At 50.1% G+C, this 24,605-nt stretch overlaps 1 protein-coding gene and 1 non-coding gene across 4 annotated transcripts in view; both read left to right on the forward strand.

The window, feature by feature from the left end:
• Grid1 (glutamate ionotropic receptor delta type subunit 1) overlaps positions 1-24,605 on the forward strand; it is a 749,167-nt gene that overhangs the window by 70,270 nt on the left and 654,292 nt on the right. The gene's annotated exons all lie outside the window — the stretch shown is intronic.
• Mir346 (microRNA 346) lies at positions 9,013-9,110 on the forward strand. Its single transcript, NR_031790.1, has one exon. It is a non-coding gene; the product is annotated as a microRNA 346 (primary transcript).

Genomic DNA, 24,605 nt, shown 5'->3' on the forward strand with positions numbered 1-24,605 from the left:
GCAGGCATTATTGTTAGGCCATGTTTCAGAGGGGCCAGAAGGTTAGAAGCAGCTAAGTCTCTCATGCCCAGGGCCTGTATCTGGCAGGGTACTGGTGCCTGGCAGGTTGTGGTTTTAGTCCCACTCTTCCTCTGTCTGACCCAGCTCTAGGATCTCAACCACATGCAGAGAGGTGAGCCTGTCTTCCCTAGAGAAGCCCTTCCTGGAAGGCCAACCTCAAACTCTCACCTTCTTCCCTTTGGCCTCACTCATGGGAGAAGGTGTGGAGGGTGTGTCTAAAGCCCACGGTGGTTTCTGCAAATGTAGTGACCCAAGCAAGCAAGAAAAGACCCTGAGTCTGGGCTCGTTCTGCTGCCAGGGGGACCATGGCAGCCATCTCATTCCCAAAGCTTTGGTCAAGGCCTGGGTTCTAGGCTGCCATAGGCTGGTGGCCCAGGCTCTTCTTCATACTTTTTTCCTATTATGGAGGAGAATAACTATCTCTACCCTGCAGGCTTGCGGTGAGATCCAAGAGGAGCCTGCATCTATACCTGTTCCCACACGAGGCGCCTCTCTACGTTCATGCCTCTGCCTTATCTCGACACCTGCCCTGTTATTTATTCAGCTGGATCGATTCCCTAAGCCGTGCCTTACGTCTTTATTTATACTCATGCTTGTATCTGTGTCTCCTCTGTACCTACATCCATCCTGACGGCTATACTTACAGCTATTTCTATATCTCCCGCACACCTATTCCTGTACCTACACATCATCTGTACCTATGGCTAAATCTAATCTACCTTGCATCAACACCCACGCCAAATGCTCTACCTGCCTGGCTCAGAATGGAGTCTGGCTCTTGGGATCCACTGAGCAGGCGTAGCTGATACACGATCACTCTGACCTAAGGCCATGGGTGTGGGCAGCGTTGGTCGGGTGACACCATGGCACGCTGCCTATCTATGCCGAGCCCTCCATGGCTTACCCTCAGCCTGACCTACACGCTTTGCTGGTCATGTCTGAGGGGCCTGGATCTCAGTACTTAGGTGACTCGTTGATCAGAAGTTGACTCCTTTGTTTTTGTGACATACAGTGGCTCAAGTCTCCTGAGTGATCCTTTGTGGGTCATTAAGGATGTCACATTGAGTTTAAGGGAGCATGTCACTACAGGGTTTCACTGTGAGCGTCCCATGCAAGGTGATCTTGTGTATGACAATGACATCCAGGAACTCCCTTGCTGGCGGCTGGAGGCAGACACAGCAAGGTGGTGTCTGGTTCACATGTTGCGACCTTCAAAGCCATTACTGTCAGCTGATAACGGTGGAGCCTTAGAAAAGTGGAGCAGGGCCTCGTTAGGTCTTAGAGTCTGGGGTAGCTGTGGGCTGGACTAGGGATACCCTGGACACTTCCCTTGGCTTAGGGAGGAACAGAGGCAAAGGTCCCTCAACACCAGGAGGACACTGCTTCTTTCTTCCTTTAGTCCCAACTCCAAGTCTTCACAGAGGGAAGACTGCTGATGTGTAGGCTCTAAAGCCATCTGAGTAACTAGGGGCCTTGAAGCATTTGCAGGCATGGCACTACACTGCCATCGTGATGAGGCTGCACCCTTTACACTTGGGTAGAGCTAAGGCCAAATGACCACAGGTCCCTTCCTTCCTTATCAGCTCCTGCCTGTCTGCGCCTTCTTCGCCATCTCATATCTACCAGCTCCTTCTGATCACGTCTATGCCTTTGCTTAGATGCTGGCCCAAGGAGTGGGCACTCGGCAGCAGGTGCCATCCCAATTTACCCTCAGCACCTGCCTTTAATGGGACACCACTTGGCCTTTATTCCTGTTCCGACTGCTGTGTTTCGAGCCCAGGAGCCAGAGGGCACGCACTTGTCACTTGTAGCTGTGCTTCCTCTGAATGGCCTTGCTGCGTGATGGCACTTGGTGACCTTTTTCAAGGCTCTGTCTGGGAGCTGGCACAGGAAGAGCTGGTTCAGCAGTGGTGGCAGTGGATGCTGTTTTGTGAGCATGTGCTCTGGTCTATGCAGAGTTGTTCTTCCTGTCTCCTTAGCTTGGAAACAGAACTCATTCCTGTTAGCTTCAGTGAGGCAGAGCCTCGTGGGGGGTGGCTGATCTATGAGTAGATTCTCTGAGTAGGAAGTGTGCAGTGATCAAAGGGGTGGGATACATGTGCTGACACAGAAACATGCCATTGTATGCAATGATGTGTGTGTGTGTGTGTGTGTGTGTGTATGTGTGTGTGTGCATGTATACACATGGATTTCTGTGAGGACAGGTGTATGAATGTGAGGGTGGGTCTGTGTTGTTTGTGTGAACAGATGTGAAGACAGGTGTATATGGGGGCAGATGTGTGGGAGCAGTCATATGTGAAAGGACTTCCTCCTTTCCTCCCTCCTCCTTTCTCTATCTGTGTGTGTGTGTGTGTGTGTGTGTGTGGGTGTGTGTGTGTGTGTGTGTGTGTGTGCTAGCCACATAGGAAAACTGCTAAAACATAGCAGCTTCTGAGCTGCTTTCCTTCTCTAAGTAAGCCTGTCCCATTGAACTCAGCTCGTCTCTGCTGAGGCCTCTCCTCTAGCCAGACAATGGGATATTCTTTGGGCCTGTCCACATGTCATAATCTGAACTGGATAAACGCTCTGGGCCCAGGGAGCCTGAGTCCTTTCTGCCCTGTCCCCTGTTTCTGAGAAAGCATAGCATTAAGTAGGGGAAAGATGACTGCTTATAAGCCACAGAGGGTCCTGTAATCGAGCCTTCTTCATGGTTCCTGCCAGAAACCAGCCCTACTAACAGTGCCACTTAAAATTCTATTCTCTGCATCTCCGAGACCATATATTTTTGTTACTCAAGCTACTCGGTTGTTGGCATTCTGTTGGAGCACCCCACCAAAACATCTTTGGACCTTTAAGATCGTTTCACCTTTGTCTCTGTATATGTGTATTTTGTGTGTTTGTGTGTGTGCACGTGGAGGTCAAAGGACAACTATGTGGAATTGGTTTTCTTCCTCCACCTTTATGTGGGTTCTAATGATCAAGCTCAGGTTTCTAGGCTTGAAGAGTAAGTGTCTTTACCAGTGAACGGTCTCACTGGCCCCCAAACTTTGTTGTTGTAAAGACTGCATTGGAGCTGCAAAGGAGCAGGGGCCAGAATCCCAGCATCCCCTCCAGTGACCCCTGTAATCATTAGGTTGTGTAATGGAGCCCTGTGATGACCTCCTCAAGGCTCTACTGTCTCCCACTAGAACCACCAGCGGGTAACCAAGCCACCACACATGGCTTTGGGGGGACAGCCAAGTTCCAAACCATAACAGGTACTTTCTTCTTTTAAAAATGTTTTGGAGATGAGAGCTTGAAGCTGGCTGCTCCTCCGTTTTGCTCCACCTTTTTAAAGGATACTGTATCTGGGTCTAAAAATCGAGGACAATATCTTTTCTTCCCTCTTTCCGTACCCTGGAAGACGTTGATTCATTCTTTCTCTTGAGGTTTTTTTCATGTTGGGTGAGGAATTTGCTACACTTCGTATCCCTTTTCTTTTGAACACAGCGTGCCTTAACTCTGGCTGCCTCTGAGATGTTTTCCCTTATCCAGCTTTTGAATATCTTGGTTGAGATGTACTTTTCTGTAGTTTCTTCTGCATGACGTTTCTTGAGGTCTTAGGATCTGTAGTGTTGATCTAATTTGCAACTATTGAAAAACTATTTTTGTACTGGAATTACCCCTGGTCCACCGATGCCGTATTTCATCTCCTTTATCTTGTGTGTTTCCTTTCGGGCAGTTTCTTTCCCATGTGTTCAAGTTTGATAACTTTTCCTTCTACACACTCACTCTCATTTTTCATGAGTTGAGGCTACCATTTCATCTTCATCTTTAAAGACCCCATGCTGTTGCTTAGTTCTTAAATGCAGGGCATGCTGTAAAGACCGTTTTAATATCCCGATCTGGGTCTGACATCTGGGTAGGTGTCGGTTCAGTTTTGCTACTTTTTTTTTTTTACCCCTTCCTATGGGTAATGCTTTTCCCTGCTTTTTAACATACCAAGTGACTTTGACTAGATTCTAGACAGCGAGACAGACACCTCCGTATTCCTAGAAGCATTGGAGCTTTATTCTGGGATACACTTACCTGGAAACAGGCCTTTGTGACTTGCTTTTACTGTTTGTCAAGAGTGAAGAGTTGCTGCTGAGGAAGGCTCTCTCTGTGCACTCTATCTAGCTAACAGGCCAGGAACTGAGAGGTCTCTCAGTCTGTCTGGGAGCTGACACCGTTCTGTGCCCTGTGTGAGTGTCAGACACTAGTCCCTCAAATACCAGTTTGTATTTCTCTCTCTCTCTCTCTCTGTGTGTGCACACATGCGTGTGTGCATGCATACATGCATGCATGCGTGTGTACATGTATACCAGAGCGCATTTGGAGGGCTGAGGACATGCCCCAGGAAGGAGTTCTCTCCCTTTGTGGTCTGGGTCCAGGAAGGAAATTCAGGTTTCCAGGTTGGAAAGCAAGCTCCCCGACCTGCAGAGCCATTTCACTGGCTCTACCTTAAATCTTTCAGATAATTCTTTCCCTGGCTTTGGATTTCTCCTAACTCTGCAGCAGACTTGAGTGGCACCTTCTGGAAATGACCAGCTCTCTTCTTCTCTCTCTCTCTCTCTCTCTCTCTCTCTCTCTCTCTCTCTGGTGGCATCTTTTCATCGCTCTGCCATGTGAACTCTGACCACCTTAGCCTCTGTAAGTGTAAGGTCTTACAGCCAATCTTTAACTCAGGGCATGGGCTGGACTCTTTCTGACCCTCCCCTTGGGTCTTCCTCCGTGACCATGGAAACTCTTTTCTAATTGATTAACCGGTTAATGAGTTTTAGTTTGCATACAAAACCGAACAATGGATTTCATTGTATTTTCCTCCTGTTCACCCCTGTTCCCCTGACTGACTGTTCCATTCCTCTTTCCAGATTGTCAGATTGTTCTGCTTTGTGTTGTGAGTAAGGCGTGCTCGTGTGCACATGTGTGTGTGTGTGTGTGTGTGTGTGTGTGTAGGGGATGGGTTCTTCTCTCTTAGAAGGCATGTGAGGACAGGATTTACAGTTGAACAAGCTTTAGTGCAGCCCAGGTGTTGGGGTCCCAGAGGAGCCAAGAACGAACCCCCCTACTGTGTGTGTGTGTGTGTGTGTGTGTGTGTGTGTGTGTATGTAGGAATTTTGCTTTGTTACCTCAGTGGGCATGGTTCATCAGGAGCCTGGCTTTCCTTGTGTCTCATATAGGTGACTGATGGTATCAACCGAGTCTACCCATTAGGGCTTTCTGCTCCATCCCTCCAGACACCTTGGAGGAAGGGAACCTCCAGCAGTGCAATTGCTGGTTACACATGTGCGTTCCTATTATTTTAGTCGTGTACTGGGAAGTACTTACTTTCGGTTATAGAAGCTGAGGGTCACAGAACTGTGGGGACCCATCCAAGTTGGACGTGGCATAGCTTGAATTTGAACCCATTTGTTCTGCAGACCCTGGTATTTCTAACATGCAGCATCGTTTTTCCTTATCGTGTTAGAGTTTGTCACTAGTCCTATGTGGAAACCAGGGGGGGGGTGCTGGTAGTGTCCCGTTAGTCCCTGACCCCTTTGCAGGCCTGGCTGCTACAAGCCATGTTGTCTCAGCGCTCGTCTAGGTTGGAATAAGTTGGCCTATGTTACATGTAACATGTAGTGCTGAGATTTCCTGCTTGGGCTGCGTGTCTACCAGGGGCTGTTGTCCTGGTGCTCTGTACAGTTCAGGCATCTTCTCACTCCGGAAAAAGCAGTGCATAGGCAGCTACTGTTGGAATGCTGGATGGTGGTGGTGCTGCCTGGACAGGACAGAATCGCAGAGCAAAAACTAACTTCTCCTCAGAACAAATGTTGCTGTAACTGCTTTGGACACATTGGCCAGTACAGCTTATCTGCCAGGCCCAACTCAGCGGTGTCCAGGGAGTCCTTCCGGCTTGTGTGCCAGCACAGTATTAATGAATACTGACTTTCCTGTCAGCGATAGCCTTCAGGGTGTAACCCAGTGTGGGGGAGTTGGGAGTGTCCCTCCCGCTTCTCCTGGAGCTCATCGTCTGATGCAGGGACCATCATAATACAAGAGAGGAAACCTCAGTGTGGTCAGGCCGTCGGGGAGCACCAGAGAGTGACTCATTCTGCCTAGGGAAACTTGCAGAGGGGGCAGTGCCTGCACCACCAGCTCAAAGAAGTCCTCAGTGAGGAGCAGGAAAGGAGGGAGGAGTTGCTGCTGTCTGGGGAACAGATGTGCACAGGCAGAGAGACCCAGGGCAGCTGCTGGGGGTTTACAAATGACTTGTGTGTCTTCAGTGCTGGGGACCTATGGGCCTGCGTCAGGGAGGAGGATGCTTGGAGGGGATAGGACTTAGGGTAAGGTTTTCTTTCCCATGGGAAGGAGGATGTCACATGCTATCCCATGGCTAAGCTTACTGCTGGCTGAAGAGTTCTGGCGGGTGGGTGTGGCTGGTGCTAGGAACTCCTGCCTGGCAGGAACCCCATCCCCAGGTCTCCAGGCTGAAGGCAAGGCTAAACCTAGTTCCCCTGCTGGCAGCCCCTGCTGTTCACCCTAGGGGGATGAATCAGCTCCATTCTTGGTGAACAAAAGCTCTTGGGTTGCCAGGGAGATGCAGGCAGCAGCGGCCCTGTATTTCCTGGAGCTGCAATTTGGTGTCAGGAAGAGATGGGCACTTAGCAGCCTTGAGAAAGGAACCCAGTCCTGCCCACAGGAGAACAGACTTGCTTGACCTGTCTATGAGTGACGTGTCATGGTGGATCCCAGGTTCTAGCAGGATTTAATCTGACTGTAGCCCTGCCTATTGATGTCGTGACTTCAGGTCCCCCTGATCTGCTTCTCAGAGCTTTCTTTGTTGAGCCTGAAGTTGGGCTAATGAGACCCAGCTTTAGAGGCCAAGTCGTTTTATGAAGCACTAGATGGGCGCCCTCCCCCCTCCAGTGCATTTGTCATACTCTGTGCGTTTGTAGCTATCTGCTGGGCACGGTTGTGGTGGCAGGAGCCACGCTCTGGTATAAAGTTGGCACGGGCATGACACTGTGCTCCGCTGAGGCCTGGGTGTCCCTGTGTCATCACTCAGGGATCGCTGCTCTTTAAGATAGGGGCACTGCAGGGATTGAGGTACAGGGGTAGAGGAGGGGTTCCACGTCCCAGTTGGGAGGGGTGAGCATGGGGGACCTTGTGAACCTGTTGTGAATCTGAGGTTGCAGAGGCACCAAAGTTTAACTGAGTCAGAGAAACCTGCTGGGTGGTGGGGGGGTGGGAGTGGCTTGGTCACAATCAAGAGGACAAGTGGACCTCCCCCTTCTTGTTCGTGGGTCCTAGAACTGATGCTGCAGATTGGGTCTGGAGGCTCTGGGCTGGACTGACACCACGTTAGAGACCTGGAACGAGACAGTGTTCATCTCATCATCCCCATTTGAGAAGGCTGGTTCCCATGCAGACATGACAGGGAATCTTGGGAGTCAGATTTGGGTAGAGTAGGGGACAGTTGCAGAGCCCGGGGGTACTTGGCTATGAGGAAGTGAATTTAGGGGCCTGGTAGAGTGGTTTGGGGTTATTGACATCTCTCTGTGTGAGTATGTATGTGTGTGTGAGTCAGGGATGTCATATGAGTGGGTTGGGCGCAATTAGAGGGCCATTTGTAGGAGCATTGTGGTGAGGTCATTGTGGCTTCACTGGGGCTTTGTGGCAAGTTTTGGAGTCATAGCCAGGGTCACTGGTGTGTTTGGGAGTCAGCTATGGTGGTGTTGAGGGTACAGGATGAAGAGTCCTAACAGGGTAGCTTCAGCTTCAAACTCTGTGGGGACCGATTTCGTTTCTTGCTGTCTCACTTGGGTTCTTGGGACAACTTTGCAAGTGGGTCTCTGGGCAAAGGGATCTCCAAGGTCTGGGACCAGGAGGTTGAGTGGGAAGACACAGAATTCAAAAGGCTGGATCAGGATGAGTGGCTGGGGGTGCTGGATGGGACATCGATGGCTTTGCAGACCTGCAGAATCATTACTTGAAGCTGTCACCAGGAAAGTCGCAGAAGGAAAATTAACTTTTGGATAAATATGATTATGATGTCCAGTCAGGAGCAGCCTTTCATCGCTAGAAAATGCTGACTTTCTCTCTGCTAAAGACAGGTGACATTCAGCGTCACTGAAGGAAGACAGACCACTGATCAGAATCATTGTCACGTGTGGGAGCCCAGCGCTCCTCCTTCCTCCTCCGTGGACCTGGAAGAACTGGACTCCACATCGAACCCCTGAATGGTCATGGAAGTGAAGAACAGAGCTGAGGGCGAGATGGCAGGGCTAGTAGTAACACTTGGGGCTCTGGATTCTGACACATCTGAGTTCAAATCCCTATCGGGCCACTTAGAAGCTGTGAGTCTATGTGGTAAGATTCAGCATCCTCACCTTCAAAATGGAAGCTGTCCCCAATTCGGGACTTTTCAATCATGTGACTGGAATGTCATGTGGTCTAGGATGTGGGATACTTCCCCAGGCCTGACCAGAGTCCCCACAGAGAAAGCAAGAAAAAGAGGAAGAGAGAGGGAGGAGGGAAGGGGTGACTAGATAACAAACATCAGGGAAGTGGAGGGGAGAGGAGTGAGGACATTTTAAAAGATAGAACCAGGTCTGAGGAGTATGGGTCTGAAGGAAGCTGGGCAGAGTGACCATTCAGACTGAAGGCCTAGGCCACGCTGGCTGGGCAGGAACAGCCTATGCCTGTCCCTAGAGTGCAGCCAGGGTGACGGCGTCCTGGTCATGCTACTTTAGTTCCTTAACTAGCTAATAAAAGCAAAAGGCCAGGCAAGAGCAGGTCCCAGGCTCCTGTGAAGGATGGCACTTCTCGGGGGATTTCTGAGGGTGGCCAAGAAGCAGCTCTTCCCTTGGGAGTCTCTGCTCAACAGAATTGGCTTCCTGCAGAGGCTTCCACATCTGTGGAGCCACAGAAGACAGGGCCAAGGTGCTGCAGCCAGGCGATTAGGAGGTCTCTGTGTTGGGCATCTGTCTGCCTGAGTGCCTGCCTCTCTGTTGCTCTGAAGGAGGCAGGGGCTGGGCCTGCAGCTGCCTGGGCAGAGCTGCTCCTTCGAGGGACACACGGCTGACTCCTCTCTCTGGTTACAGACTCACGACGTCATGTCCACTGGTTTTGAGCACACCTGACCTTCAGAGTCTGCATGGGGCATCACTATGCTGAGTGGGGGAAGATCCTGGAAGTCTGGCCCTAAAGATAGAGTGGCTAGGGAATGGGCGTGGCTGGAGATAGACTCTGAAGAAGTGTAGTGAAGTTTAGTTCAGGTCTCCGTCGTTGTCAGATTCCAGGACTGTGTGGCAGGGTAGAGAGCAGCAGGGACTAAATGTCTCCCAGCTGTGGGAAAGTTTAGACTCCTGCCCTGGGAGAAAGTGGGACGGACAAGGTGCGAAGGGCACACAGGACTCAGGGAGGGCAAGCTGGGAGTTCTATTAAGTTTCCAGGTTGTTGCAGAGAACTCAAAGAAGAAGGAAATGACATTGAGGACCAAGGGCAAAGGTTTTACCTGCTCGTGGGGATGGCCTCCTAGCTCCACAGTGATGCAGCTCCTGGGATGGGAGAAGCAGGTGGCCAATAGTCTGCTATTGCTCGGCCCGAGCATGAAGTGGACAGTTTAGTTATTAAAGTGGGCATCCTAGGTCACAGTCAAACAACAGCGACACAAACGCTTTGAGCCTGCTGGAAGGAAGAGACCTGCTGTGGATTTGCTGGGTTCTTATACAAGTCCCCTCCCCTCTCTCAGTTTCATCTGGGTCCTTTGTAAAACCGAGAGCCAGGCGTTTTCAATCTGTTCAAATGGCGTGCTCCTTGATACCTTCTCCAAAGAGTGCAGTGGGGTGGGGCAAGGCAAGGGAGACTCAGCCGTCTAGCCTGTCTTCTAGCAAAAGCCTGCTTCCTAGTTGGTGTTTGTCAGTCAGCTCTTTTTGAGGTTTGCTGTGTGCAGGGCATTCGACAAATCTTAACTCTCTTAATTTCTAAAGCAGTATTGGGAGAGGAGCAGGGGGCGTCGGGCAATCACAGAGAAGTGAGGTGATGATGTGGGGTCCCACAGCCAGGTCTCCAGCCCAGACGGTGGGGGACATAGGATCCCAGTTTCTCTCCTGTGATCTGATGCCTAGGGCCCTTGGAGGTTGCAGAAAGAAGTGAAGACCGCAGCATGTTTTGCTGAGTGAAAGAAAGACCGCTGGACAGGAGCTTAGGAGTTGGGGGATGGGGGTTAGAGGATAGGGAGGAGGGGATGGGGCAGGAGGAGGGGGAGGGAGGAGACGACTCAGTCGGTCTTTCTCTAGAGAATGCCTCCCTCCTACAGGAGGAGCAAACGTCTGTCTCCTCCCTAAAGTCTTCCCAGCTGGGACCTGAGGCCCAGGGGAGTCAAACAGTGAGGTTATAGGGGTGGTGTGGCCTGCGTAGATGTGTAGGAATTGAATGCAGGAGTTTCTCTTCCAGGCACACACTCTAACCCCCAAATTTATGTAAGCAGATAAAATGCAGGGGGTGTAATGTCAGATTAATGGATAAATAACCGTCCTGGGTTTTGGCACGGTGGCGGAGCGCGCCAGTGAGAAGCCTCATTATGTGCGGCTCTGCCTCGAAGAACAAGCCTCTCGCTGCCACCCCAGCACCGGGCCCGCGAACAGAGCATGAAATTGTTGGAAATGGCTCCCCTTCACCCTCAGAACAAAGATGTTTTCTCCAGCATAAATCGGCTCTCTCTCGGCGCGGGGGCCGGCGTTCCCACAAATGTAGCCTATGCTGCGCTGGCGGCCGGGGGAGGGGGCTGTGCTCCTGGGAACAGGGCTTCCTGCCTGGCTGCTGCAGTGGCTGCGGCGCTCCTGGCTCTGTCCCCGGCCTCTGGGGACAAGGAGCACACATCTGTAGTGATGTGGAACCTTGTGTGGACTGAGTTGGAATTAGGGCTTGTGAAAAGGCAGTGTTGTGTTGAGGGTAGCGCTGGGCGTTTTTTTTTAACCTCTCTGAGGGCAGTAAGTTAGCAGTGAAGTGGAACCCTAGTAGGGAGCAGAGCTAAGGTGGAGGATGAGTGACAGATCGCAGCAGCTCCAGCCGTGCCAACAGCTGCCAGGCATGGGGGTGGAGGGGATGGGGGTGGGTGGTACCTATTGTACCTACTCCTTCTCTTATCCAAGTCCTGGACTTTATGGACCAGAAGAGTCAGTTCCCTTTCTCTCTCGTCTCCCTTTCTCTTCTTGGAGGCTGCTTGGGTAGTAAAGAGTACCAGATTCATGTCACTGCCTAAGCAGTGGTACCTTGGGGCAAACTGCTTCACCTCTCCGAGCTTCACTCTTGGTACCTGCTGATTAAGAACAATAGCTCCACCTTACAAGACTGGTTATAAATAGTGGTGTGCCCAGCACACAGTGTGCTCCTTGGATGGTAATATTCTGTAACAGACACTTAAGGAGTCTAGCCCTGAGATATGGCAAGGGTAAGTCCGCTGTGCATGACCTTCAGGGGTTTCGGTGGGAACTGGGACCTTCATGCCAGTGGCTGCTGGATGCGTACATGTGTAGCATTCAGAAACACCTACCCAGGCCCTCTTGGCATAGCACCCGGTGGTTTCCATACCTAGTAGCACCTGACCTTGTAGATAGTGGGTTCTATTCACATTTTCTTTCCCCTTTCTTTCTCTCCTGCTCCACTCACTCTAAGGAGTTTCTTGCTGATCTAGCTTAGAGGTTGGGAAAGGAAAGTTGGAGGGGATGCCCTAGACCTGGGCTTGGTCATATGAGGCCTAGGACAGGAACATGGGGTACTGCCCTTTGCTGCTGATGGAACATTGGCTAGGTAGTGTATGTTCCAGGACTGGGGACCCAAGGGAACAGAATCCATGACATTCCTGCTCTTACCAATGCCTGGTGACAGGCTAGGGACTCTGCACTCGCCACATCTCACCCACAGCACCAATGTCCACTCTGTCCCATGCTGGTGTCCCTGCTGGCAGGTCTGGTGTGCCTGGAGTGTCCTCCAGGGATACAGCAAGCCCCACTGGTAAAGAGCCCTTGGCATATATGTGGTGGCTTCAAGCTAGATTCCAGTGAGTTATTTTGTAATCACATAACTTGCTGGGGCAACCAAGGGCAAAGTTGGGATAACAGCCACCCCACCTCTCCGGGTTGGGTAGAAAGTCCCCATGCAGAGCTTGGCAGGGTGAAGGGTGTTCCTTTCATGCCAGGTGTTTGAGTCTTTGTGGGCTCATAAGACCCCCTCCCCCCATTTTGCAGCTTCCACACAGGCCATTTCTTTTCAGATCTGAGGAGCACCTCTCTGGGCTCTGGCAGAGCTGACTCCCCAGGCAGCAGCCCCAGACTCCCCAGGCAGCAGCCCCATCTCCTATCTGCCAGATCTTTGTTTAGCTCAGAATTAAAGACAAAACAGAAACCACAAAACCTCTCTTCCATTGAAAGCAAGGGAACTGTCTGTTTTGTCGGTTCTGGGGTGGCTTAGCAAAACCAGGAGGCTGGTGATGGGTGAACCTGTCTGTGGGGCCTCCCCGAGGCATTTTTCCATCGCTGTCTGTCATCATGGTTATCACATTTGCAGCCAGATACCGGGGAGGTGATGTTGCTCCATTTCCCATCTTTGGGGGAGGAACAGCTCTCGTCTTCACCTACACGTTCCGTTAGAGCCCAAGTCTTAACAGCCCTCTCTAGCCCCTGCCTTGAGCCTCTGAGTGTCATCTACTGTTGGTGTGTCTGTCAGCGTTCCTACAGAAACCAGGAGCTCCTGAAGGCTTTGCTGGAGTCCAGGGGCCATTAAAGAGCCCAAGGCATCTGCTGGACATAAGGATCAGAGCAAAGGCTGTCATGAAGGAGTATCCACAGTGTGTACCCGTGGCATGCGGGCGGCGCCCATGCCTCCCGGTTTAAGGTAATAGATGTCAACAAGAGAGGCGCTTATTGACCTGACCACCCCACATGGTGATCACACGTATTGTCTGACTCACATAACAGTAGACCGATTCGGTTGAAAATGTGCCAGCTTTTTAATGAGAAACCAGGGCCTGTTCTCTCATGATTCCCTCCAGTGTCCTGAGAGCAATGCCCATCAGGTGATACTGACATTTGTTTTCACTAGAGGCACCAAAGGGAGGGGCCTGCTGTGCTGGCCTGTACCCTCCACATGCATTGCTAGGGTGAAGCCAGAGGCTAGAGTCTACATTTCTTTGGATTGGTTTTTTTTTTTTTTATTACAATAGTGGGGATTGAACCAAGGGCTTGGGCTTCACTTGTATTAGGCAAGTACCCTACCGTTGAGTGATCCACTATTTCTAGAAGTAATGACTTTTAAGCTGGGTGGTGGTAACAGCCCATGCCTTTATCCCCGCCCCCACCTTTTATTTAAATTTAGAGTATTTTCCTTCAATGTTGGCCAGCCCCAAGTTTTCCTGTTCTTTCTTGATATTTTATATTTTCTGGTTAATAGGAATATGTGTAATTATACGTTACTTGCACGATTTAGCATCATTCTTTAAAAACTCAACAAAGGTTAATTTTTGAGGCAGGGAATTTACTTTGTAGCTCAGGGTGGCCTTGAACTCAAGATTGTCCTGCTTCAACTTTTTTTTTTTTTTTTTTTTTTTTTCCGGAGCTGGGGACTGAACCCAGGGCCTTGCGCTTGCTAGGCAAGTGCTCTACCACTGAGCTAAATCCCCAACCCCCTGCTTCAACTTCTTGAAGGCTGTCATTGCAGGTGTGTACCTACCGTGCCCAGGGAGAGATTTCTGCAAACAAGCATGCAGAAGGGGGCAGTTACCATGCTATATCAGTGAACCAAGATAGGGGCAGATTTATAAGTGATGGACAGTCTCGGGGAGAGAAATACAGAGAGTGAGAGCAAAAACCTGAGAGAGTGGAGAGAGGGAAGGAAGAGGTAGGGGAAGGGGGATAGGAGGAGGAGGGGAAGAGGAAAAGGAAGAGAAGAGAAGGGGAGGAAGAAAAAGAGAAGGACGGGGACAGAGGGAGGGGGAGACAGCCCTGAGAAGTACTGCAGAGTTCTGGGTTACTGTTGCTTTTACACTTTTTGGGTAGTAAATTATAGAGCTGACAGCTCAACAATAGATCATACTGGATCGTGTGTCTCAGGCTATGGCACTGTGGCCATCTAAAGTCACACATTTATGTCCTCCTCGGTGGTCTGAAGCTTCGAGGCCCGGCCTTCAGTTCCACCTGTGAGGTGGTGGCTTCTCAGTCTTCCTCAGACAAATCCTGTCTTTCAAATGAGCACCAACCAGCACAAAGTCCAGCAATAGTTTCCGTGCGTGGGCTGACCCCAGGACGGCTGCGCCCTCTTCATTTCTAATCTCACTTCTCATAGTGAGTTCCTGGCACTTTTCTGAGATGACGATGGTCAGCCGGGTCTCTTTCTGGAGTCTTCTTTGGGAATGACAGATCCTGTCTTTGAATTAGTCCAGTACTTTTACTTCTCAGTGTCATTGTTCCCATTAAAAACCGTCCCCCACTCATTGTCCCGTTGTCTGCGTAAATGTGTAGATTGTCTTACCGTTCCGTATTTCCACTGCTTTTCTCTGGGTGCTTTTCTCTGGATGATGTCATCCCAGCTCTGTGGCTTGCCCTGCCCAATGAGAGGGGTGGAAGCAGAGTGAGCGTCCTCTGCCCTGATGCTTCTGAGGTGCCGATGGCTCTGCCACACTTAGTTATTATCCGCCATCAGAGACGGGGCCCTGCTCCCTTGGACGGGTCTCGGAATGCAGATTGTCTGGAACAGGGCTTCAGCAGTAAACACGGGGAGAGGGAAGTGAGGTTTGGTTGACTTAAGTCACTGAAATTTTGGGGTTGTTGGTTACGACAGTGTATCTTAGCTTTAACTGACTAATACATTTAAAATAATTTTTTTGCGTACACACACATATGTGCTCTATTTTTAATATCTTCCAACAGTGTTTCTATTAGAACCATAGAGAATGTTTGATTTTGAACTCTACCATTCAATAAATGTAATATATTTTCTTCATTTTAAAAATTATTGGTAGCATTTCACTTTTGCAAAGTCTTGTGCTCTTCTGTTTTGACTCTCTCTCTCTGTTTCTCTCTCTCTCTCCCCACACCCCTGTGTGTGTGTGTGTGCGTGTGTGTGTATGAGTGTCAAGCTGCATATGTGGAACTCAGAAGATAACTTGTCGGAGTCTGTTTTCTTACACTCTGTGGGTCCCGGGGATCAAACTCAGGTTGTCAGGGTCAGTGGCGAGCACTTTCACCCTGTCAGACACCTCACAGGCCTTGTTCTAGTGCTTCACATGTGACCCTATTTTAGGACTGGATGGCCCTTTGAAGGTGAACAATCTTTAAACTCACAGACTGTAGGTGGCTGTATTTGTTTACCTGGCTCCTTACCTTTGCTTTCCCGCTCTTCCCCCTGTGTTTCTGGGGGTTTAGTAGCCTCACTGGGGTGGAAAGCTGACTGTTTGGGGAGGCGCTCTGACCAGGGCTCTGTTGGAAGGCAGCCTGTGGCCGGCTTGGGCTCCCACTCACTGTCTCAGAGCTGCTGGGGGACTGTTTGTTTCAGTGGGTTGCAGACTGTCCTGATTGGATTACGGGGAGAAAGTCCTTGGCATCTCTGCCCTGCTCCTTATCTCCCGGGGACAATCCTTTTAGGTGTCTGGAGCTGGTGTCACATCATCTTCACACTCAGCCCTTTCCTGGTTCTCTTGGGTCCTCAGTGATTGGTATCGGTGCCCTGTATACCTGGCTGGCTTTGTCCTTCCAATCCTGCCTCACGGTACCACTGTCCTTCCTGAATACCACCCCAAGGTCAAGCTCAGCTTTCAGCTGATGTCTGATGTGACAAGCGAGTGCCTTTCCCTCTGTGGCTTGGCTACCTAGGGGTAGCCTAGTGAGTCCACCTCCTCCTATTAAGTTTAGAGGTGATGGAACCCAAGCCTGTTCTTACAACTTCCCTTTGAGTTTCCTTCCCTGCTCTTAGGTCTAGCTACCTCCTGGGTACTGACCCATTCTGGAACATCAAGTCACTGAAGAACTAGGCACATCCTCTCTTACGGAGGCCAGGAAAGGTGGCTCAGTTAGGGGAACAGGATACACAGGCAGGCAACAGAGTGAGGGACAGCCCCCTCTGCAGTTGTTGAGGGACCCACACGAAGACCAAACTGTACATCTGCTGTGTGTGTGTGTGTGTGTGTGTGTGTGTGTGTGTGTGTGTGTGTGTGTGTGTGTCTAGGTCAGCTCAGCATAAGAGCATTTTTGAGCTAGAGCTCTGAGACCTACCACTAGGGACTCTGCCAGTTCTTAGGAACCATCCTAGTTTGAACCTTGTTATTCTATTTCTGGATCCACCTAATTGTCCTCACAGTCAGCAAACAACAGATAGGACTATGTCCATCCCTTGCTGGTGTTCAGTCTACACCAGTGTGTGAAAAGTGCCCATTCTACAGGTGAATTAATCCATATTCCTCAAGAAACAGATCATCCCTTCCCAAGGCCACTGGGAACAGTGGGAGGGCAAGGAACTAACGATGAATAGGGAATCTCTGAGAAACAGGCAGCTGCAGAGAGCAAAACCTTTTCTAGGTCTGAGGAACAGGGCTGGGGGCAAGGCAGGGATTGAGCTGAGAAGCTGTTACAGGGAGAGAGGGGCTGTCTGATGGGGGCTGTCATTACAGTTAGGGGAACACAGCTCATTAGGTTAGGCTGTGACTGCAGGGGTTTTGTAAAAATGCCCCTGTATGGTGTATGATGTGACTCTCACTTATTACTGTCCTAAGTAGCCTTGTGCATCAGATATCCATTCTGAGTGGATCAGAAAGAGAGCTTCTGTTTTCACTTGTTTACAGGGGAAGCTTAGCTGGAGTCATAGTGTTTGATGACATTTATATTGCCTTTGACAGTTAAATGCCCCTGGAAACCAACTAGTTCATTCCAGAAGGCAGCAGAGGCCATGCCCTGGCCAGAGATGCAGCCTTGGGATGACAAGAGCTGGAAGAAGGAAGCTGCCTGAGCCCTAGGGGTGGGATCAGTGAGTGGGTGCCCACAGAGCCATCTGTCTGCTTAGGTCTGCTATGGGAAGACACACAGACAAGACTTAGACACACCTATGGGGCAGGAGGGGTATGGCAACTGCTGAAGAGATCCACAGTGTCTGATTCTCTCTCACATTTGAAAGAAAGGAGTTATAATCTGAAGTCTTCTCCAGTAGCCTGACTTGGGGACTATGGGGAGGTTGTGTGCTGGTTAACCTGCAGACACTGCGTAGACAGGATGGCATGACTCTTAAGGAGGTGGGATGGAGCGAGTGTGTGTGGTGTTGGGCAAGGACAGGTGAGACCCAGTGAATCTGCATAGGCAAGTAGACATGGCCCCACTAGCTGTGTGGTCTGCTGCATTTGCTCAGTGCCTTCAAGGTGGATTCCTACAGGAACAATGCATGGTACACCCTGAGATCTGCAACTTACAATGATGGCTTCCATTCCCTTGTAGGGCCCCTGCCTTCTTCCCCTTTGATGTTGGCTCTAGGCCTGGCCTGTTGTCTGTCTGTGCTGCTGTGTAGATAGTGTCTAAGAAGGTTAAGGGATCTCTAGGCCTGGTTCAGAGGTGTGTGTGTGTGTGTGTGTGTGTGTGTGTGTGTGCACGCACGAGTGTGTTTGCTTCTGGTCTTAGAGGAAGGAGAGTTAGGGGTGTGCTTGGAAAGGCAGCCCAGAGCTCTGTATAAGAAATGCTTTGCACAATAGAATATAGGCCATACATAATGCATCTGCCACAGAACTGTGCCCCAGGAAGCCCAACTTGCCTGCACACACTCAGAGCACATTTCAATGCAGAGGCCACAGGAAGAGTATCCTCATCTCTGCTTTTATCATCAGTTTCCAATCAAGAATCACAGCAGCCCATGTCCTGGGGCTCCAGCCTGCTGCCTGTGGGGAAAACAGTTCTCCAGAGACTGTGCTGCTGAGCCGAGCTGAGCTGAGCTGAGCTGTGAGATACAGGGGCTCTGCAGCCAGTCTCAGAGCTGGCCACATGCAGATGAACAGCCTTTCTTAGGGGAAAAGACAGAGCTGTCAACTGGGCTAGTCTGATGTCCCTCGTTTCTATAGCTACAGTAAATGTAATTACCCAATAGTAACCCTTTGTGGGTTTCACTGTAACCTCAGATAGCTAATGACATTTACTGGGTTTCTAGCAACCGGGGACAAAATGCTCATTTTGAATTTAACACGAGTAATGCCACTTTCCATCTTACTTAAGTACTTTGTGTCATAAAAGAGTTATCTGTACAGCACCCTTGGTTCTGTCAGTAAACATATTACAAATATTATCACCACTTATTTTCTAGATGAAAGATATGGCGAAGCCCCCAAAGACATTGCTTGGAAACTCAGCAAATGCAGCATAAAATCCCCACAGAAGGAATTTAGACCATACACCAGGGACCCCAGAGGTTGTGATGTTCTTAGGGAATACAAGCGATGTAAATGCATTCTTCCTCCACAACACCACGGAAGGTATTAGGTGATGTCATTTGCCTGTCACAAAGGTGACAGCTGCTGAGTGTCTTTGATGTAGAAAAATGGTAGTCACTGACCACAGCTTGTTAGGGGAAGGCATGTTTCCTCTGTTCCTGGAGCCATATGGAATTTGCACACCATTCGTGTCAGACCACATACTTATTTATTTGTGTGCTTTCAGGATTCATCCCTACAGATTTGTAAATAACCATTGTGGTATACCACGGTGGGTGCATTCGCAAGGGATGTACCAAACCAGCTGGAGTTGGGGAGCAGTGTGAGGCATGAGCTGCCTAAAGGAGCCTCAGAAGGCCCCCGGGAATGTAAGGTTTGGTCAGCATCTGAGACAGTGGTTCTCAACCTCTGGGTTGTGATTCCTCTGGGGGGTTGAACAACCCTTTCACAGGCATAAGACCTATAGACTTGTCTTGACCTAAGACCATAGGAAAACACAGATATTTACACTACAATTCATAACAGTAGCAAAATTACAGTTATGAAGTAGCAATGAAGATAATTTTATGATTGGGATTCACTGCAACACGAGGAACTGTATTAAAGGGTTGTAGTATTAGGAAGGTTAAGAACCACCAGTCTAAGAGGACATGAGTGACTACAACATCCTGGGGTTGAAGGGAGAGGTGCAGAATGGCTGTGAACCTAAAGTTCGTCTAGGACTGAGTCTAAGTTTCAGTTAGGGTGGTGGTCTGTGTAACTTGCTTCCGTTAGAGGTCCCAGGAGCAGAGGAGTTCTGGCCCCACCTTCAGCTGGAGCTCTACCAAGAGTGGACTTTGTTGCTTAGTACTAGATTTCAGGTGTGGTCAGACAGACAGACACACTCCCCCAAGAGGTAAGAAGAAAGCTGCATCACGATGCAGGTGTCTGGCTTAGCACAAGTTTCCCTGGTCCTGGTGATTTCCTTGTGCGACCACAAAAGCATCCAGGCTGTGGAGGGCCTGTTTTGGTCTGGCCAGTACTGTGACGTCTGCTAAGAGTTGAGAGACAAATTCTAAGGTGCTGGAGCCTTAGAGGAGGAGCTCTGTGCCAGGGAGCAGAGAGGTCCACATACCTGGGCATCGGGATGCTCACGGCTACAACCACTTCTGTCAGGCTCAGAGTTGGGCACTGATAGGGATTTTCTGGGATGACCCGAGCCAAGGGCTGTTTGGGAAGTTCTGTAAATGTTCTATGAACTGCATGTTTTTGTGAATGAGGACTCTGCACCCAGGTGGTCCTCAGCCTTATCCGTGGGGTAAGGCGAAGGTGGCAGAGGTGACTGGATGCTGGCAGGAACTCCTTAGCAGATGGAGTCATAGTCATTTGAAGCCACTGTCTGTGACACCTGCTGGCTGTGCGGACATACCTTGTGAGTTATTGGTGCATTTAGTTAACAAGGACAGGTATTCTCTATGGCCTACTGGTGAGGGGCCCCCTTTATTAGGTCCCCAGGCCCACGGATTCACTTTTTGGAGGGTTTAGAAATGAGGTCTAGATTGAGGCCCTAGAGCCCCTGATCCGAGGAGAGGAGCCAGCTCTGTCTAGGGGCTTCCCTATCGGCTTTACCTGTTTCCTCTGCAGGCTCAGGCTGACCTGGTTTATGTTCTTCAGTGCCTAGTCTTGTTGGGGCTTCCAGAGAGACATGTGCCAGTTTCTTATCTCTCAACCTTGGAAGGGGTGAGGAGGGTTTGATTATCAGCACCATATTCTAGACCCGTCTCCTGGAGACCAATGAAGGCCATAGTCAATTACAGCTTGCAGTACAGGAGGCCTGGTATTATTGGGCTCACGCTGGTCCTTTCAGTTTGCTTGGGCTGGGCTTTGTGTGAGAGCTGCCGTGACCCACCTGTCTCTAACTTCACAGCCTCCAGGAGGCCTTTGGGGACCTCACCCTACCGCCCTAGTGCTACTGCTCCCATACTCTCTAATGGCTTTTCCCTCTCAACCTTGGACTCAACACTTCCCAGAGTTGTTTAGAGATAGGCCAAACCCTAGAGAGGCTCTTAGGGCCAAGTTTGCCATTCACAGATTTTTTTTCATTAGAAGCCTCAGAAGACTCTCTTCTTGCCCTGTTATCCTTGGAGATAGTGTGAAACTGAACAGCATTCTGAGGTATCCTTTTGGTCTCTTTGGTGAAGAGATTGAAAGTTTATCCATCTATTTACCATCAACCATCCATTCAGTCATATGTGTACCTACTTATCCCTCTACCCATACACCCATCCATCCCTTGACCAATTCATCGTCATCGTCCACTTACCTGCTGTCCATCCATCTGACTGTTAGTCCACCTAGTCATCTGTCCCTCAAGTATTTGGTGGTTCCTGTAGTATTCCAGGAATAGTACCAGATACCAGAGACCTGAGAAATAGATGAGATACGTCTTTAGCTGCATGGGTGACGGTAGAGGAGATCAGCCGATCCATCACAGTGATTATTACCGAAGGTGGTGTGATCTAGCATGGGGGGAGGGTCAGGTGGGAGCTAGAACTGGTGGGTGGAGACCTTCAGTGGGCTATGGTTTTGGAGAGGTTGTTGCAGCCAAAACACTAGGCCTGGAATAAACAGTACACCGTTGGACAAGGTGGTTTTCTTATATAGAGAGAGCTGGATCCTGAGCAGTGGGGAAGGGGTTGAGGGGAATCAGAAGCTGATTTGAGGAGATGCTAGACTGAGAGCAGAGGTGGGTGCTGGTGGAGGAGATGGATCGGTGACCTCATGTAGCTGAGAAAATCCTTGGGCTTCTTTTAGGGTCCTGCTCCTCTGTACCATGAGCTGGCGTGCCAGGTCTATGGTAGCTGAAAGGCAGCTGAAGTCATTGTCAGGAGCTTCTCCTTCCTGGGCTGGACTTATCTCAGGCCCTAAACACACTGTACCACTAGAGAGCACCCACAACAGAGCAAGGGGAGGTCTCCTCCACATCAGGCCCCAGAGAGCATAGGAGACCTGTGACTTTTCAGGTCCCTTTGGTCATAGAGAGTAGTGGGACAGACCACAGTTGACCATCTATGCTGCTCCCAAGCCCCAGTTAGAGAGGTCCTGGGACAGTACAGACTCTATTAGGATCTAGGGCAATTATCTTTTCTGCCCTATGAATTCCAAGAAGGGCAGAGCTGAGAAGTGTCTGCACTCCAGTGTACTCTCCCTGGTCCTCACTTGTCTCAGGTCCGGGAACACTGTCTCTCCCCACCCCCTTATTTTTGGCCAGTTGAGTACTTCTGGTCTACCTTCCCTTCATGTTGTAGCAATGCCTTGGCTGGTCTGTGAGGACAATTCATGGATGCTCCAAATTTCCCCAAATAATCTTCAATGATGAAATCACAATGAGGACCATGGCTAGTTCATTGGCCTCCTCCTGCCACCCTGGCAGTGCCTTGCCCAACACTGCCTTCACTTCTGGCTAATACCTAATTGTGGCTTTCTGGTACAGGGACCTTTCCCACTGTCTTGTGAGAAAGTGAAGGACACATGTGTAGAAGCTGTTTCCCCATGTTACTTCAAGGACCAAGAGCAATACCCACCCATCGCTTGGGACAATACCATTGGGGGATGGTCGTTTAGGCTGAGGCTCTTGTGTTTTGCAGAGGCCACCTAAGGGAAGGGGCTTTAAGAATCATGTACAGGCTAATTAGGTACAACAGAGCAAAGCTAATGACAGTGAAGACTCTGGTGAGAATAGGCCCTGGCGATAGCTGACTTTCTGAGAAGAGCATGTTCCTAGGTTTTCTCTGGCCCCCTTTACTCCTAAGGGCTTTGGTACCAGCTTGGGACCAGTAAGTAAGTGATGTTTCCTGCTCTCTCTCTTTCTTTCTCTCTCTGGGTTGCCCATAGGAGAAGAGTTGCCAGCTAGTAGAGATGGACACAGGACTGACAGGAAAGGAAGCCCTGGGCTCTGTGGCAGATCAGGTTTCTGATGCCTGAGGTCCCCTGCCTTCCTTCTCCTTGGGTGGATGGGAAAGGAAAAAATGAGAACCCTGAATCAATGAGACAGGGGTCTAATTACTGTGGGTAACACCAATGCTCCAATTTTGGGCCCCGGCGCTCCCTTTAATTTGGGGTCTTTAAATATTTACCTGCAATGGAGGGGAAGAAAATCTTTTGGGCTCCAAGACTATCTGGCAGCAATGTGCTGAGAAATTCATTAAGCCACAGTTAATTAGGGGATGAAAGATACATATATAGCTCATTAGTTCAACCCACATAATTTACATCTCTGAGGACACTTGAGTACTATCTTGGCTCCGGCTTGCCAGCCCACTCCCCCCATGTCTTTAAATGCAGCATCTCACGTGACTGCCTCTGGGGCCTATGAGACAAGAGAGGTGGCTGTGGCTGCTACTCCTCTGTCATCCCTGCGTCTGTCCAGGGCAAAGGGGATTAGATTAGGACCTCTCTGTCAGTCCTGTTTCCTGCCAGAGTTGGCGGTGGCTGATTAGGGAGGGAGGAAAGAGCCCCCTTGCTGGTGCATAGTGCGATGTCTGAGCAGGCTTTAAGCTCTATCCAATCCGATTCCTTGACTGAGGACATTATCCTTGACTTAATCTGTAGCACACAGAGAAATCATGACTGAAAAGTCAGATTTATGTGTCTCTTTCCATACAAGAGCTCCTGTTCTGGGCCTCTGAGGTGGGTAAGTGGGAGACTTGGATCTGTCATGCACAGCCCAGGACACCCAGTTAGACATCCTTCACACACCACCACCACCACCACCACCACCACCACCACCACCACCACCACCACCACCACCACCACCGAGTTGACTTCACTGGTCATTGTGTGAGTGCCATTCCAGGCTCCGCTATGAGCCCTCACTCAGCTTGGAAAGAGAGATGAGGATAGGTGTGTATACTCCCGTGCACATATGTATATGGATATATGCACAAGCATGTGTGTGTACAGGTGTAATAAACATGCATGCCTTTGCATGCCTGGATTCAGGTCTGTGTAGAAGGATGGCAGTGAGCCTTGTGGAAAGTTGGATTAAATATCCCAGGGAGTCAGTGTGGCCTTTCTCAGTCCCACATCTACCCCCTTTTTGTACTAGGTGCTGCAGTGGACAGAAGGTGACTCAAATGTGGCTGGTGGGTGTGAATCCCACCTCTGCTAGTAGTTGGGCATTTTTGGTATCCTCACCTGAAGAGGCAGCAGTAGTCCTGGCTCAGAGGCTCCTTTTGAAAGACAGAAGAGATGGGCTTTCTTCCTCGTAGGGCTAGTGGTGAGCAGACTGCTCTCCATTGCGATCTTTATCATGCTACTTCTCTGAGCCTCAGTTTCCCCATATGTTAGCTGAAGTCAACTCTGCTGAGCTCACAGGGTAGTTAGCTAGGGCTGAATGCCTGATGGTGACTGGCACACAGGATCTCTAACTGAGGAGCTTTGTGCTAGGAAGGTGGGTAAGACAGACAGTGTTGGGGTCTTCCGGCGTGGCTGTGGCAGAGGTTAAGAATCATGGAATACACAAGGGTTCTAGCTGAGGAATCCTGGACCCCATCCAGTCCTCCTCCCATGGAGACCTATCTGGCCTGATGACACTGCTTACCAGAGTAAATTACTATGTGTCACTTACAAATAAAAGGACATTAATAAAATCTTTCAGTCTTTTAAAAATAATGAAGGCCCCATATTACGCTGAGAGGGGCTTGGCAGTTGGGGTGGGTGGGCGAGCATGGAGGATGGTCCCCTTGCCCGGGTCTGGTTCTTTGATATGGTGGCAGCAGCAGTGAGGAAGAGTGGACTGCATAGTAAGCCAAGGTTGCTTGCCCTGCTTGCTGGCCACTGCCCTTGCACCTAAGCCTTTGCCTGGTGAGTGAGTGCAGTTACACTCACTGGAGTACAGGGAACTCAAGCCAGACTGGGACAGGGCTGTGAGAGGGGCCTTGGGTGAGGGGTTGCTGGAGAGGGAATGTCCATCAGTGTTTAGCAACAGATGCATACCCCTAACTCCCAGCGCTTAGTACCGTGACTGTGAGTAAATTACCTTTGTGAGCCTGAGTGTCTGCAGGCCTTTGCTCGGTAGGAATGGAGTGAATTTTGAAGGGGGAGCCTAGACTTGTGTCTGGGGTCC

This window comes from Rattus norvegicus, chromosome 16 (assembly GCF_036323735.1).
Source record: "Rattus norvegicus strain BN/NHsdMcwi chromosome 16, GRCr8, whole genome shotgun sequence".
NCBI classification, from domain to species: Eukaryota; Metazoa; Chordata; class Mammalia; order Rodentia; family Muridae; genus Rattus; species Rattus norvegicus.